The following is a 14,012-nucleotide window of genomic DNA, read 5'->3' as shown; positions in this document are numbered from 1 at the left end:
CACACACAAGGTGTGCCTTTTGGGGCCGGGAGTTTGGCCTAGTGGTTAAAGTGCTTGCCTAGCATGCATGAAGACCCGGGTTCGATTCCTCAGTACCACATACATAGAAAAAAGCCGGAAGTGGTGCTGAGGCTCAGGTGGTAGAGCTCTAGCCTTGAGAAAGTCCAAGGACAGTGCTCAGGCCTGAAATCCTATCTGTTGAGGATACTGAGATCTGAGGTTTGCCATGCAAAGCCAGCCCAGGCACAATGCCTGTGAGACGCCAAATAACTACCAGAAAACCAGAAGTGGCATTGTGGCTCCAAGTGGTAGAATGGTAAACTTGACCTGAAGCTCTCAGGGGAGCTCCCAGACCCAGAGTTCAACCCCAACAACCAACCAAAAAAAGAAAAATTAAAACTAAAACTAAAAAATCAGAGTAGAAATGAAAGGGCTGGGGAAACAGATCAAATGTTGGCCTAGCCTACGGGTGGTCCGAGGTTTAATCCTCAGTATAGAAAGGAAAGAAAGGAAGGAAGGAAGGAAGGAAGGAAGGAAGGAAGGAAGGAAGGAAGGAAGGAAGGAAGGAAGGAAACTGTTTTGTAGTTTCCTACCACAATGATATGTGATTTGCATGCATTGATGGTGTCTTTCATTCTCAAATTGAATTCTTCATTACTATTAAGATCTTACAAAATATGGGCACATAATTTTCAAGCCTGTTCCCACCTATGTTGTTTATTGTGGTGTTGAGCCATATCTAATCTTAAACAATTTCACAGCTAATATAACAAAGTCCTAAAAACAAAACAAAACCTCGGTTCCCATCTTAGCTCCACCATTTCTGAAACATTCACTTCTCAAAGCCTTTTACTTGAAAAATAATACAAATTACATTCTCTGAACAGTGCTTCAAAGTTAGTTCTGCAGCTGTCTGTGATGGCTCAAGCCTGGAATTCTAGCTGCTTGGGAGAGGAAGAACAGAAGATTGTAGTTCAAAGCCATCTAATGTCTGGGTATGGGGTGCATTTCTGTATCTCAGTGACACAGAAAAATATGGTAGGAGAAGATCAGAGGACATAAAGAGCCTACCTCAAAAATAACCACATGAAATGGTGCTGGAAGTAGCTCAAGACGCCTACCCAAAAAGCATTCTGCCCTAAGTTCAATTTCTGGTACCAAAAAATGGTTCTGTACATTATTTTCTTAAAAATTCTATTAATGTAATGTAACAATTAGTAATAATAGTTACCAATAATATGATAATGATAATGTTCTATAATGCAACCATTTCTCAACCTCAGCAGACCATTTCTTCTAAATTCTTTGGAAGTTTTAGAAAAAATAACTGTAATAGAAAATCTTTTTCAAGTAATCTACAGAGTAGCCATAGCAAAGTGCAGGAGGGGAGTACAAGAGCTTGGACTCAAGATCTAGCTGCTACCCTGAGCTTTATCGCTCAAGGCCAGTGCTCTGCTGTACCACGTGAGTCTTATAGCCATTTATGGATTTTTTTTTGGCTTGGTGATTAATTAGATATAAGTGTCTTACAGACTTTACTGGCTGGGCTGACTTTGCATTCTGATCCTCAGATCTCAGTCTTTTGGAAAACTAAGATTACAAGCATGCGCCAGAGTAAACTTTAGAAAAATAAAAAATCTAAGTTTCCCAAAGGATTCGATGTTGGTGCATGAACTAGATGCTTTGAATTCTTTGACTGCAATGCCATTTCTGGTAGAGGATAATCCCAGTGCTGGGAAGTATTAATATTAGTAAGTATTTAGAAGGGATTTCGAAAAGATTACCATAACGCTGATGATGTAGTTCAGTGTTATAATTAACTTCTGAAAAGAAGAATAATGTTATCTTTGAAATTATGTGTCTATATCTGTGCATATTCAGGAAAATCTCTTTTAACAGTAGAAGGGGAAAAAATCCAAGTTTTCCTACTTAAGACCCATATCACTAAAGTCTTTCTAGGATGGCTGTCCTAACCTTTGGACAGCATTGAGTAAATAATAGAAAACTTTTATTTACCATTACCATGATCAGCAACAGCAATGGGAGCATCATTGTCAGTGCCTTGTTTTTCCACACAAGCATTCATTTTGTGTTGTTTTCTTATATGGGCTTAAATTCAGATTTTCGCATTTGCATTAAGCTTTCTTCCACACTTATGTATGATGAGAATTTTTTAATGATAAGTTATCTTGTTAGAACAGAGGAAACCAAAGCTTTAAGAGACAAGTAGGAACTTTGTCATAAAACCTAACCGGCTAGGAGTAGAAGTGGAGGTAATCGTCAGTATTAGTAAGATCCTATAATTGTTTGTGACATTTTAGTTAGTAAGCTATATTGCTTTTCAGGAACAGTGACAGGGAATAGCATACAAATTTAAAACCACATTAATAAGGCATTGACAAAACTGTTTGTTTTCAAGTGAAGTATGAATTTGGAATATATAACTTCACACATACATATATGCATATATGTGTATATACACTGTTGTATGTTGTATGGTCATATACTCATGTAGACATATACATATATATATATATGGAAAGCCTTGTGAGGAGAACAGGTGATCTTTTTATTATTTTCTAATATATTATGTGCATGAGCATTCCAATACCTATTTGTTTCAGCAATAGACGAAACGAACAGTTACTCAATAAGTGTTTGATATAATTGTATTTTGTGGCTAACCACAGGCAAAAAATTCTAATGAATTTATTAAGCCTTAAATACGTAGGTAATTAGTCTCCTAAATGCTTTATATTATGCAGAAATCCTTAGTGACTTGTATGTATTTAAGAAGGTTTTAGTCAAAGTTTGTGAAACTGATGGTTGGGGATGGAATAGAAATCCTTAATTTTTTCCCATTTAAAATATTAGAATGTAAACTCATTTTACCTGAACTATGTCTAACTCATTTGAAGGATCATATTAAGTATAGATAAAGAGGAATCCATATAATAAACAAGAAGACTCAGGGAAATGAATAACTAGGATGACAGAGGCTTTCTTTTGAATAATATTTTCCAAAATGTAGTATAAAATGTTGAAAGATTTTTTAGTTAAATGACAAGAAAACACAAATTCAGGTAGGTTTTTTTTTACCAATTTTAGCTCCTTTGGTAAGCTATATGTGGCTATTTTCTCATGTAACAATTGTCTACTAATAAAGGAATACTGGAGAAAGGCAGTTATTATTTTATTTTGTACCTGTATTAGAGCTTGAACTTAGGGCATAGCCACTGTCCTTTGGCTTCTTTATTCAAAGCTAGTCCACTATCATTTGAGCCATACCTCCACTTCCAGCTTTTTTATTTGGGTAATTGGAGACAAAAGTTTTACACACTTTACTTCCCAGGCTAGTTTTGAACCAATTTGTTCAGATCTCAAACTCCTTCCTAGCTAGGATTATGAGCATGAGTCACTAGTAACTTACTATTATTTACTTTGAATCACAGCTTTAATTTATAATGATTTTGAATTATTTTACTTTGTGCTTTAAATTTTTTGCAAGTCCTGGAGCTTGAACTCAGGACTTTTGTGTGTGTGTCTTGGGGGCATCATGGAACTTGAACTCTGGGCCTGGGCACTGTCCCTGAGCTCTTTAGCTCAAGGTAACCCCTTGAGCCCCAGACCCACTTCCCATTTTCAAGTTGATAATTGGCGGTAAAAGTCTCACAGATTTTAGTGTCCTTAAACCATTACCTTCAGATCTCAGCCTCCTGAGTAGCTAGGCCTGGGCTACCTTCAGCACTTTTGCTCAAGGCTAGTGCCCTGCCACTTGAGCCATAGCACTTCTTGCAGCTTTATCTGTGTATGTGGTACGGAAGAATCAAACCCAGGGCTTCATGTATGCAAGGCAAGCACTCTACCACTAAGCCACATTCTCAACCCCTGTTTTTCTTTCTATAGAGAAATTCAGAAGCCAAAAAGAAAATGGTAGTTTCTATTACTTAGGAAGATTCTTAAATCAGGTAAAAGACTAATGTCATATTAAATGTAGAGAATGAATAATACAGTTGTTATTTCTAATATAATCAATGTTTTTTACTTTCTTTCTACTGGGGTTTGAAACCATCATGCTTGCTAGTCAGGTACTCTATAAATTGAGCCACAATAATCAAAATTTTAAGAAAAAGACAAAAACTTTTATCCTTATGTTACTTGAAACATGAGAAACATTAATACAGCTTTAGGTTCTGTTTTGTTTTTCTTTTTTAATTGAATGTTATTTGTCAGGGTGGTGACCAGAGGGTTACAATTCCATGGACATGCATAAAGTAATGAACATTGTTACCCTCCTATGTTGTTCTCCCACTTTCTCTTCCCCACCAAGTTATAAAGTTCATTTCCACCATTTTGTCTTATGAATATCACTTACATATTTCACTCTCTGTCCTTTGTCTCACCATTTTGTTGTTCTCCTTTCTTACCCCTTTTCTAATTCAGATAAATGTATATACAATACAATATATCAAAATCACATACAGTGACAACAAGGGATCAACCATGGGGGAAAGAAATGAGAGAAAAAACAAATACCTTCACATAGTATATTAAAAACAATAACTACAAAGAAAAACCCCTACTTTCCATACCCTAGAGTTCATTTTAGTTAGCATCATTTTATATGATCACATATACAGAGTTCTTAAGGTATTGTGTTACTCTGTGAGGAAATCCTAGACCTATACTAATTACTACAAATGAGGGAAACCATGGAATCGATGTTCCTTTGATTCTGGCTTACTTCACTTACTATGATTTTTTTCCAATCTTTCCATTTCTTTACAAATGGGGCGGTGTCATTCTTTCTGATGACAACATAGAAATCCATTGTGTATATATACTACATTTTCTTGATCCATCAACTACTGAGGGGCATCTGGGTTGGTTCCATATCTTAGCTATGGTAAATAATGCTACAATAAATATGATTGTGATGGTAGCTTTAGTATGTCCTTGTTTCTGGACATTTGGGTAAATGCCTAGAAATGAGATTGCTGGATCATAGGAGAGCTCTGTGTTTGGATTCTGTTTTATTTTATGGCACTTGTTTCCTTTTGCTGCTGGGATTGAATTTAGAATGCTATATATGCTGAGCTATAAGTTTTCTCATTTTTCTGCTATGTATAAAGAATTTCTATATCTAATAGAATTATTAAGACCTACACTTATACCACGCTTTTGTAAAATATTGAAACCGAAATCATTTCATTCTAAATTATATATTTGCATCACAAATGTATTTACCAAGTACGTAGCTTAAATATAGTGCTGATCAGTTTATATAGTATAACTTCACTAAAATATAAAGGAAAGCACTACAGTGTTCCAACTTAATAGAACAAAAATAACTCAGAGTCAATAAGATCTGTCCACAGGCTGCTTTAAACCAACCAGAGAATTACGCATGATTCACAGGTTACCTATTTAATTGTTACAATATTTCCCTGCCTTATTGAAGGGAGTGATGATAAACTGAAATCCAGAAAGTATAATTTGTCTAATTTATGGTAATAGTAATACAGCTGAAATATGAACTAGAATTTCTTGAAATCTATGATCTTCACACTTGGTTTATCTTCCGTTTATGTTAGACTAGAACATGCATTTGCCTCTTTGAGGCTGACTCTACCAATTGATTACCTTGCCTGGAAAGAGGACACATATGTCACCAAGCCCCAATGTGAACAAGTAAAATAACTTAGATAGGTGGTAGAGCTGAAATTCAAATTAACTCCTACATTTTGTCTGTACTGCTTCTATAAAGCAAATCTAATAGATTCACAAATGTTTTCTATATACAAAGACAGTTTACAAAAAAATACGTAATTTACCTCGCCTAAGTTTTCTGTCAGTTTTTCACATAAAAAGGAAAGTTGTACTTGCTTTCTAAAATAATGTTTTACCCAGTAAATTGATGTCCGTGAACACATTCTGTTAGTTAGGAATTCCTTCATTCACATAAAATATGTTAAAATCTAGGACTTGGAGAAACCATTTATTATTGTCCTCACGTTTGTGGGTTGTGAATTTGAGAACTTGTGTGAGTCCTTCAAGTTTGAACTTCCTAATGAGTACACAGGACGATACCAGTAGATGCCTGATTAAAGGCATGACTACATGCCAGGCAGGCAGATGCCAATGGCTTATTATCCTAGCTACTAATGAGGCTGAGATCTAAGGATTGCCTTTCAAGCCAGCCTGGGTAAGCCAATTTGAGAAACTCTTATCTCCATAACCACCAAAAAGACCAAAGTAGAGGTAGGGCTCAATAGAGCAGAAAAATTCACTCCCAAACAGACTGAGATGGCTGAAATGGCCGCTAGGAGAGGCATATTCTACAGATGCATTTCCATTGTGTGCACAGGCTGCTTCACCTGAGACTTCAGCCAGGGTCCACTGAAGCCAGCAATCCAAGAGAAAAAGGTAAAAGTTGTAGTTTCCCTTTGACCTAGACTTGAAAATCACATCTTTGTATTTCCTTGATGTTGACATGTATCAGTTCTAACTCCAAATTAAGGGGAATGACATAGGGTATGTGTCTTTAGTAACATTTTAGAGGCTACCAATATTTTCCTGAAGAACAGCCAGCCACACTGATTTATTTATCTAGCACAGCCCCAATGCATGTTCTGTCTGAAATGGGAAAAATCACGCAGACCTGATTTCCACACCAGATTTATCACAAAATAGCTAATGGTGTATTTATATTATGTCTGAATCCTTTTATTACAAAACTCAGTGGCTCTCTAGTGTCAGTTGAACTGGGTACAAATAACTTGCCACCGTAGGTTCCCCAAACTTTCCATCTAGAACAACTTTCTCCCTCTGTCTCCCATGATTATTCTTAACTTGGGAAGAGGCTGCTCATCTGGGGTTCTGAAAGGGTTTCATGAAGTCCTTCTGCATACAAACTGAAATATATGGATTTTCAATAAGGAAATCTATCCAGATTTCTCATTTCTTCCTTCAAGAAGAAAAATGAAAACAAAAATAACATCTACTTGATATCTCAACTAATTAACAAATGCTTTCTATCTAACCCCACTAGATTATGTAGGAATTTGTTTTCACTGTGCAATGTCAGTGTGTGTGTGTGTGTGTGTGTGTGTGTGTGTGTGTGTGTGTGTGTGTGTGTATGATCATGATCCTGGGACTTGAACTCAGGGCCTGGTTGACTATGATCCATGATCCGTGCAGCCAACTGAGACTTCTTAATTTTCCATGCATTTTAAGACCTTACTTACTTCTTACTTGTGCTCCTTTTCCTCCTCCACTACCACCTCCTCTGCCTCTCCCTCCTCTTCTCCTTCTTCTTCTTCCTCTATCTGCTTTATATCAAAATAGATGACAACAGACCGGGGCCCCAATGGCCCTATGCTTTATTAGCCTGGACGTCTTGACTTGTATAGTTTTTATATTCTTCTTCTGTAAACACTTCCACTCTGAAGGAACAACCACAGGGAAAAGCTATATGAAATATTCATATTTCGATCACCAAAATTCTTAAAGACCTGTCATGGGAAGTCCTTCAGAATAGCCTGAGAAAATTTAAACAAATCAAAGTAATTGTATAAAACAGCAATTTCTTTTCTGTAAACTAAAATCATTCTACCTCCCTTTGAAATTCATGGAAGTGAACTGAATGCACACTCTTCACTTAAGAGTTTCTAGATTTCTCTTTCTTTGCTAAAAAGAACTACAAGATATTTCCTTGGTCTCAGTATTTTCTAGGCAGTCTACTAGCATACAGATATCCTGTAAGACTGTATGGCTTACCCTGATTACTGCAAGTTTTGTAGATTTTTGTTAGAAGCATAAAGACAATATTTGAAATTCCAGGATTATCCGATTTACCTTGCACAATACAAATTTTGAGTACTTATAAATGTTCATCATATTTATAGTGGTTTTCAGCTTTATACTTTCTCTGTAGTTTAGGTAGTATGTCAGAAACATCATGTTTGGCTTGGTGAGCACCAGTGGCCTGTAATCATAGCCCCTCAGGAGGCTTAGGTCTGAGAACTACAGTGCAGGAAAAGTCTATGAGACTTTTATATCATTAGCCACTCACACTCCAGAAGTGGTAAACTTCTACTCTTGAGCACCAAAGGTAAATGACAATGTCCAGGCCCTGAGTTAAAAAAATGAGTAAAATTATTTGTAAACTCTTTGCAAAATAGTTTGAGATGTGACAATATGATTTCACCATGACTTGGGCTTATGCAGTCTGGCAGCACTGAATTGATGAAACAGCATCCTATTTCTATTATAGTGCTTCTAAAAGTTAATTTAATAAGAGACTGATATTAAAAGCATTTGTCAAACAACTAAATACATTTGGTCTAAAAATCTCTATTATCATTTCGTTGCTATAACTTACCTATGCAAACATTTCTTTTGAATGTCTTATTTTCACCTCTGCCTATACCTAGAAAGCTGAAAATATATTTTGTGACTTGGAATTTCATATGGAATTTGGGAATCTGCAGTCTGCCAGATAAACCCACAATGAAGCTGAGTAATGTTTGACAGGCTTGTCCTCAACCAATGTCATGTTCTGCATGAGGGAAAAAGAACTGTTTCCTTTCTCACCTCTGAATTATCACATCGAGATGAGTCAATATATCTTTCTGCCAAATTCCCTCCCCCAAAGAAGTGGAAGTATGAATAGTTTTCAATGATCTTGCTTATATTAAAGTAGAATATTACTGTAAATATTTTAAAGATTAAAAATGATTTAGAAGTATGCAGAATATGTATTTTTAAACTAAATTTATAATTTCTTAGAGCCATTTGGGTGTTAAAAGATGATAATTCATTATAAACTTTTGATATGCTTCCCTTTCTTTTAGAAACTACAGAGCCAATTGTAGACTAGATTGACATGTTATGTTCTCAGCAATGGGTCTCAGTGGTACAAAAATGAATGCTTAGTTGAGCTGTAAGATTTTTGTCTTGACAAATCTCAGAAGAAAGCTGCTGTTGAAATTTCCAGGCAAAATCTTCATAAAGTTAATGAATAGATCAACTTTAGTCTTATTCTTGCCTATAATGTGCCTCCATTCTACAACTTCTTCTTACGTATTTTGCCATGTCAGAGGCTCATTCATGCTATGGGTCCTTTGGTCAAGTATAGAAAATATTGTAACCAAATGCAGAAAAACATAAAAACATTTCTGTAACTTTTATGAGTTGCATAAATAGCTCCTTGTGCAATTTCAATGCCTTGTTTTAAATAATAATATTTTCAGAAAATATAACTACTAGAAGCTATAGCAGTAGCTGTCTTTGCTTAGGCAAAGCAAACAGATGCATTGATTAACATCCCAGGTAAAAGAGAAAATGAGTGAATGATATGAAGGACAGATGACATCGACAGGAAATTCTAGATCATATGGCTTGGCCTGAGAAGATACAAGTGGGTCAACATTTGAGAAGGCCTAAAGTATACTGAAAAAAATCTATCAAAGTCAAACTGTATTTAGAGGCAGACTATATACTAGCTGTACAGAGACCAGTGCTGGACAATGTTTCATGTACAAAGCAATGGCTGAAGGCTCTTGTTAAAGTTCAGATTTTGATTTAGTCATACACGATGGCTGCTAAGATTCTGCACATCTAACAAACTTCATGTAATGCAATGTTGTTGCTCCTTGGACCAAGCTTTGGTGTGGTAACCAATTACTGCAGTTAGCTTAATTGATCATGAAAAGCTTTTTCTGCATCAGATACTATAGAATCTGCCCACACTTTCACTACAGCATTCTTGTGACTTAAACTTTTACCTAGACTGCTCTACAATTACTACTTTTATGGTGGATGTTTAAAAGTAATGTACCAAAACATACAAGGGATATTTTCCAACAGTTTTTGCTATAATTCACCACTATTTCTATCATCACAAAGTATCATGAATTATAAAAGACAGTACTTGATTACATGTGAGTTATTATACTAAGTTTGTATACTAAGTTTGTTTATTTGTTTTACATCTCAAATGATGTGATGACATCTTTTGGAGTTATGTTACAAATGTATGTGTTTTTTTAGACACAATTACATCATAGCCATAGCAAAATGAAATTTTAGAAGCATTATTTTCCTCTGCTAACCTCCATTTCTATTCATACTTTGTAACTAAAGAAGTAAGAGATCAAAGAAAGTAGATTTAGTTCAAACTCTTTGTCTAACTGATCTATTATTGGAAAAGAGTACATAGAGAAAATAAGAGCATACAGTTGAAGTATATTTCCTGTGTCTTTCTAACTCAATCTTTTTAACAAAATCATATGAAGGCATTTTGATAATTCTTGTTGGAATGCAAACAAATGAAGTAAGCACCACACATCTGCATGTTAATCTTGGAGACATTGTATCTTGTAATTACAGAACTTGCCTTTGGAAACCTTTGCTTACCTGTGAGCATTAGCTAGTGGCCACAGATGGCCATAAATAGCAATAAGAACAAACCACAAGCTGACAGCTTGGGGCTATATTGAAAGAAATACTGAAAGGAGAACTATCACCTTTGTTTTTTTTAACTGGCGGAAGTGTTAGAATGGGGTGGGAATTTAATTCCCACACTTCCTATATATTTAGTATTGTATAGATGCTCAAACAATACTTCCACTGAGCATTTACTTTCATTCTTTATTTCCCAACTTATTCACCCAATGAAGGATTTTCATGTATGGCCTAGAATAGCAGTATGTTACTGGAGTATAATTTGTTAGCGATTCCAAATAAGGAAGTGTTATTCTTGCAACTAGGATCAAAAATATAGAAAATGTTCCTCAATGTGGAAAAGTAATTATAGAATTCAGTCTCTCTTGAATTGATGTGAACTAAAATGGGGGCTAAATAATTGGTGAGGGTGAGGCTTCCGCGGGGTAAATACTCAGGAAGCAACAAAAACAACCCTGTAATAGTGTGGTCCAGCTTGTGAGATATGTCGTGGTGAAGGCCATGCCGACTTGAAAGATGGTTGAATGTCATTAGGATTCTTTTGTGGTGAAACAGTCAGGCTCTAATAAATGTTCATTTTGCTCCATCATTTATTTATTTATTTATTTACTTATTTATTACTAAAATGCTGGTTGTTGAGTGTTTCTGAGGTGGGTAGCAATATACTGTTTTACCAATGAAGAGAAGAGGCAGAACAGTTGAGAAAGCTATCATCACAAAAGTGGAAAGAACCAAGTTAGCCAAGTAAAATAATTAAGGTACATCAATGAATGTTTGCTCAGAGCTGCCAGGATTCTAATGATCATACCGAATCCCCATCATTTCCCCAATGTTTCACCTAAAAATGCCATAGCTGGGCTCAGTTTCTTCTTGCATGTTTCCTTGTCTCACAATGGGGATTAAACTTGAGCACGATGTGGCAATTTGTAAACAGTAAAGTACAGTACATCTTTAATTCTACACAAACACTCCCGCCTTTCTCTCTTTCTTTAACTCTTTCTCTCACACATGCTCAAAACACACTCATAATCCTATACAACTTTATTTGTGTTGTCCTATACACCATTCCGTTCTCTCTCATCCAGTATATACTTGTCATGGGTTGAATTCCTTCCATGTATTTTTTTTATTGCTTTCTAGGCAAAAACTTTAGACTCCTGGCAACTCTATAAAAAGAGGAAGAGAGGCCAAAAGTGATACATACCCTCACACATTCTCTGTCTTTTGATATTACTCGCTCTATGTCATTTCAAGGGTGCTGCAAAAAGGCCATCAACAGATGCATCCTCTTGACCTTGGGCCCACATGGGTCATGAGTCAAATCAAACCTCTTTTCCTCACGTGTCACCCAGTCTGTGGTACCATGTTACTGGCAATTGAAAGTGGCTTGATAGCATGAATGCAATGGATTCGAAAATATTTTTGTGTGGGTCTAGATGCAGCAAATCATCATGAATTAAACAAAGAATGTTGTAGATGAGAATAGAGAACAAAATTGACAGTCCTTCAAAAGAACTTCAGCTTACTAATGATATTCCTTATTTGTTTTATGTCCAGACACCAGAGAATAGCTTCCTGGCCTTTTCTCGTAGCCCTCCCTACAACAATAGCTGGGTGTGGAGTTTGGCCAGTCCTGCAGAATTGGGTGCTTTCAAATTTTGGAAATGGTAACTGGAAAATGAAGACAGCATTCCCCAGAGGCATTCTGGATTTATATTTATTCATAAGAGCTTGTTTAATAGAGGTCTATTTGTGTAAATCTTCTGTAAATAGAAATTGCATTTTAATCCTATTTAACCATAACTCCTCGTGACAATATATAGAATTTAAAAAATATGAAGCGGGGCATAGGCAGGTCAGTCCCGCACTGTTAGCTATTCAGGAACTTCTCAGGGATCAGAGAATCATAGTTCAAAGCCAGCCTGGGCAGAAAGGTTTTATGTGATTATCTCCAGTTAAGAAGCAAAAAGCCAGAAGTGGAACTGTGTGTTCAAGTGGTAGAGCTCTAGCATTGAGTGGAAAAAGTTAAGGGACAACAGCCAGGTCTTTGAGTTCAAGTCCCAGGACATGCAAATTAAAGCAACAAAATAATAAAATAAAATAAATATGCAAAATAAAATTGAATGGGAAGAAGTGGAGTATAAAAAAGAAGCATCTGAGGAAGAAATTCTTTACATCAGATTTTACAGTTCATGTGTCTCTATTTCTATCATTTCTGTCACATGACTGCTAACATTCTCATGCTTACTTGCAGAAAGGTCTAAGGAACGTTGATGAGTGATACAGACGCTCTTGTTCAATTGTTCTTGCCTTGTAACCCAAACCCAATTCCATATGACACGCTGTGGGGGCATTTCTATATCTAAAAAATACAGAGGAGTTCTAAGGGAAGACCCATACCTACAGGGATTTGTACAGATAGGATGACAAACACTCAGGAAAAGATTTGTAGGGAAGGACACTTACCTCGTCTCTGTGGTTACACACACACACACACACACACACACACACACACACAAACTTCATGATGATTACTTATAGAAAAGGACTTTAAAAATGATTTTCCATACATACCCCATTTTAGTAGTAACCAGAAATACAATATAGTCTTCCTCCAACATGAAAAAATTTTGTGATAGTGGGCAAACATAAACATCTAGAGAATGAGAAAGTCAACTGATACCTTAAGCCTGCATTTCTTACATATATATTCAGAGGTTCATTGGTTTTAATTCTATCCCTTAGGTTTTTATGTTCTTGCAGCCAGAGGGTGTTTCATTTTATCAGGAAGATTATCAGATAAAATATAAATGCTCAGGTAAATTCCAGACAAACCAATGAATTGTGTCTCTAAAAATTTTATACTTAAAACCTATAAACCTGACCCACACTAGAACACATTAAAAAGTTACTATTAGTTTCTATGAAAATCACATTTAAATGAGTTCTCTGTTTTTTAAATACAGTAGTAATTCACTAGTAACATAGCTTAAGTTTCTCTTTTGTAGGGATGATTCACAATGAAAAGACATTTCCGTAGTACGAGACTTAGGGCTCCTATTTGTTTCAGTGCTGGTACTTAGACTTGAGTTCAGTGTCTGGGCACTGTCTCTAAGATATTTTTGCTCAAGGCTAGTGCTCTGCCACTTCCAGCATCTTGGTGTTTAACTGGAGGTAAGAGTCTCCTGGACTTTCTTGCCTGAGATGACTTCCAACTTTGATCTTCAGATCTCAGTGTCCTGAGAAGCTGGGATTACAGGTCTGAGCCCCTAAAACCCCCTGTACCCACTTGTTTGTTTGGTTGGTTTTGTGTCAATATTTCTCAAACTGCACACTGTGGGAATGTTTTTGGAATCTGAATGTTTTCAGGGTCTTTCAGATACTACTTTTTCCTAATACAGCTGCGTGCCTTTTACCTGATTTTACAAGACCACTCCATTTACACTAGAAAACACTGTTTCTTCATGATCTAAATTGCTGTCATGGAGTCCGAAGGAAAAAGCATCAAGAGACCACAGAACTGTAGGAATTTGGAGCTTCAAAGA

At 36.1% G+C, this 14,012-nt stretch overlaps 1 protein-coding gene across 31 annotated transcripts in view; it reads left to right on the top strand.

The window, feature by feature from the left end:
* Positions 1-14,012, top strand: part of Rims1 (regulating synaptic membrane exocytosis 1) — a 492,115-nt gene that overhangs the window by 112,645 nt on the left and 365,458 nt on the right. The gene's annotated exons all lie outside the window — the stretch shown is intronic.

Source organism: Megascapheus bottae, chromosome 8 (genome assembly GCF_031878675.1).
Source record: "Megascapheus bottae isolate mThoBot1 chromosome 8, mThoBot2.hap1, whole genome shotgun sequence".
NCBI lineage: Eukaryota > Metazoa > Chordata > Mammalia > Rodentia > Geomyidae > Megascapheus > Megascapheus bottae.
The sequence above is the reverse complement of the archived record's forward strand: the minus strand, read 5'-3'. Positions and strand labels throughout refer to the sequence as shown.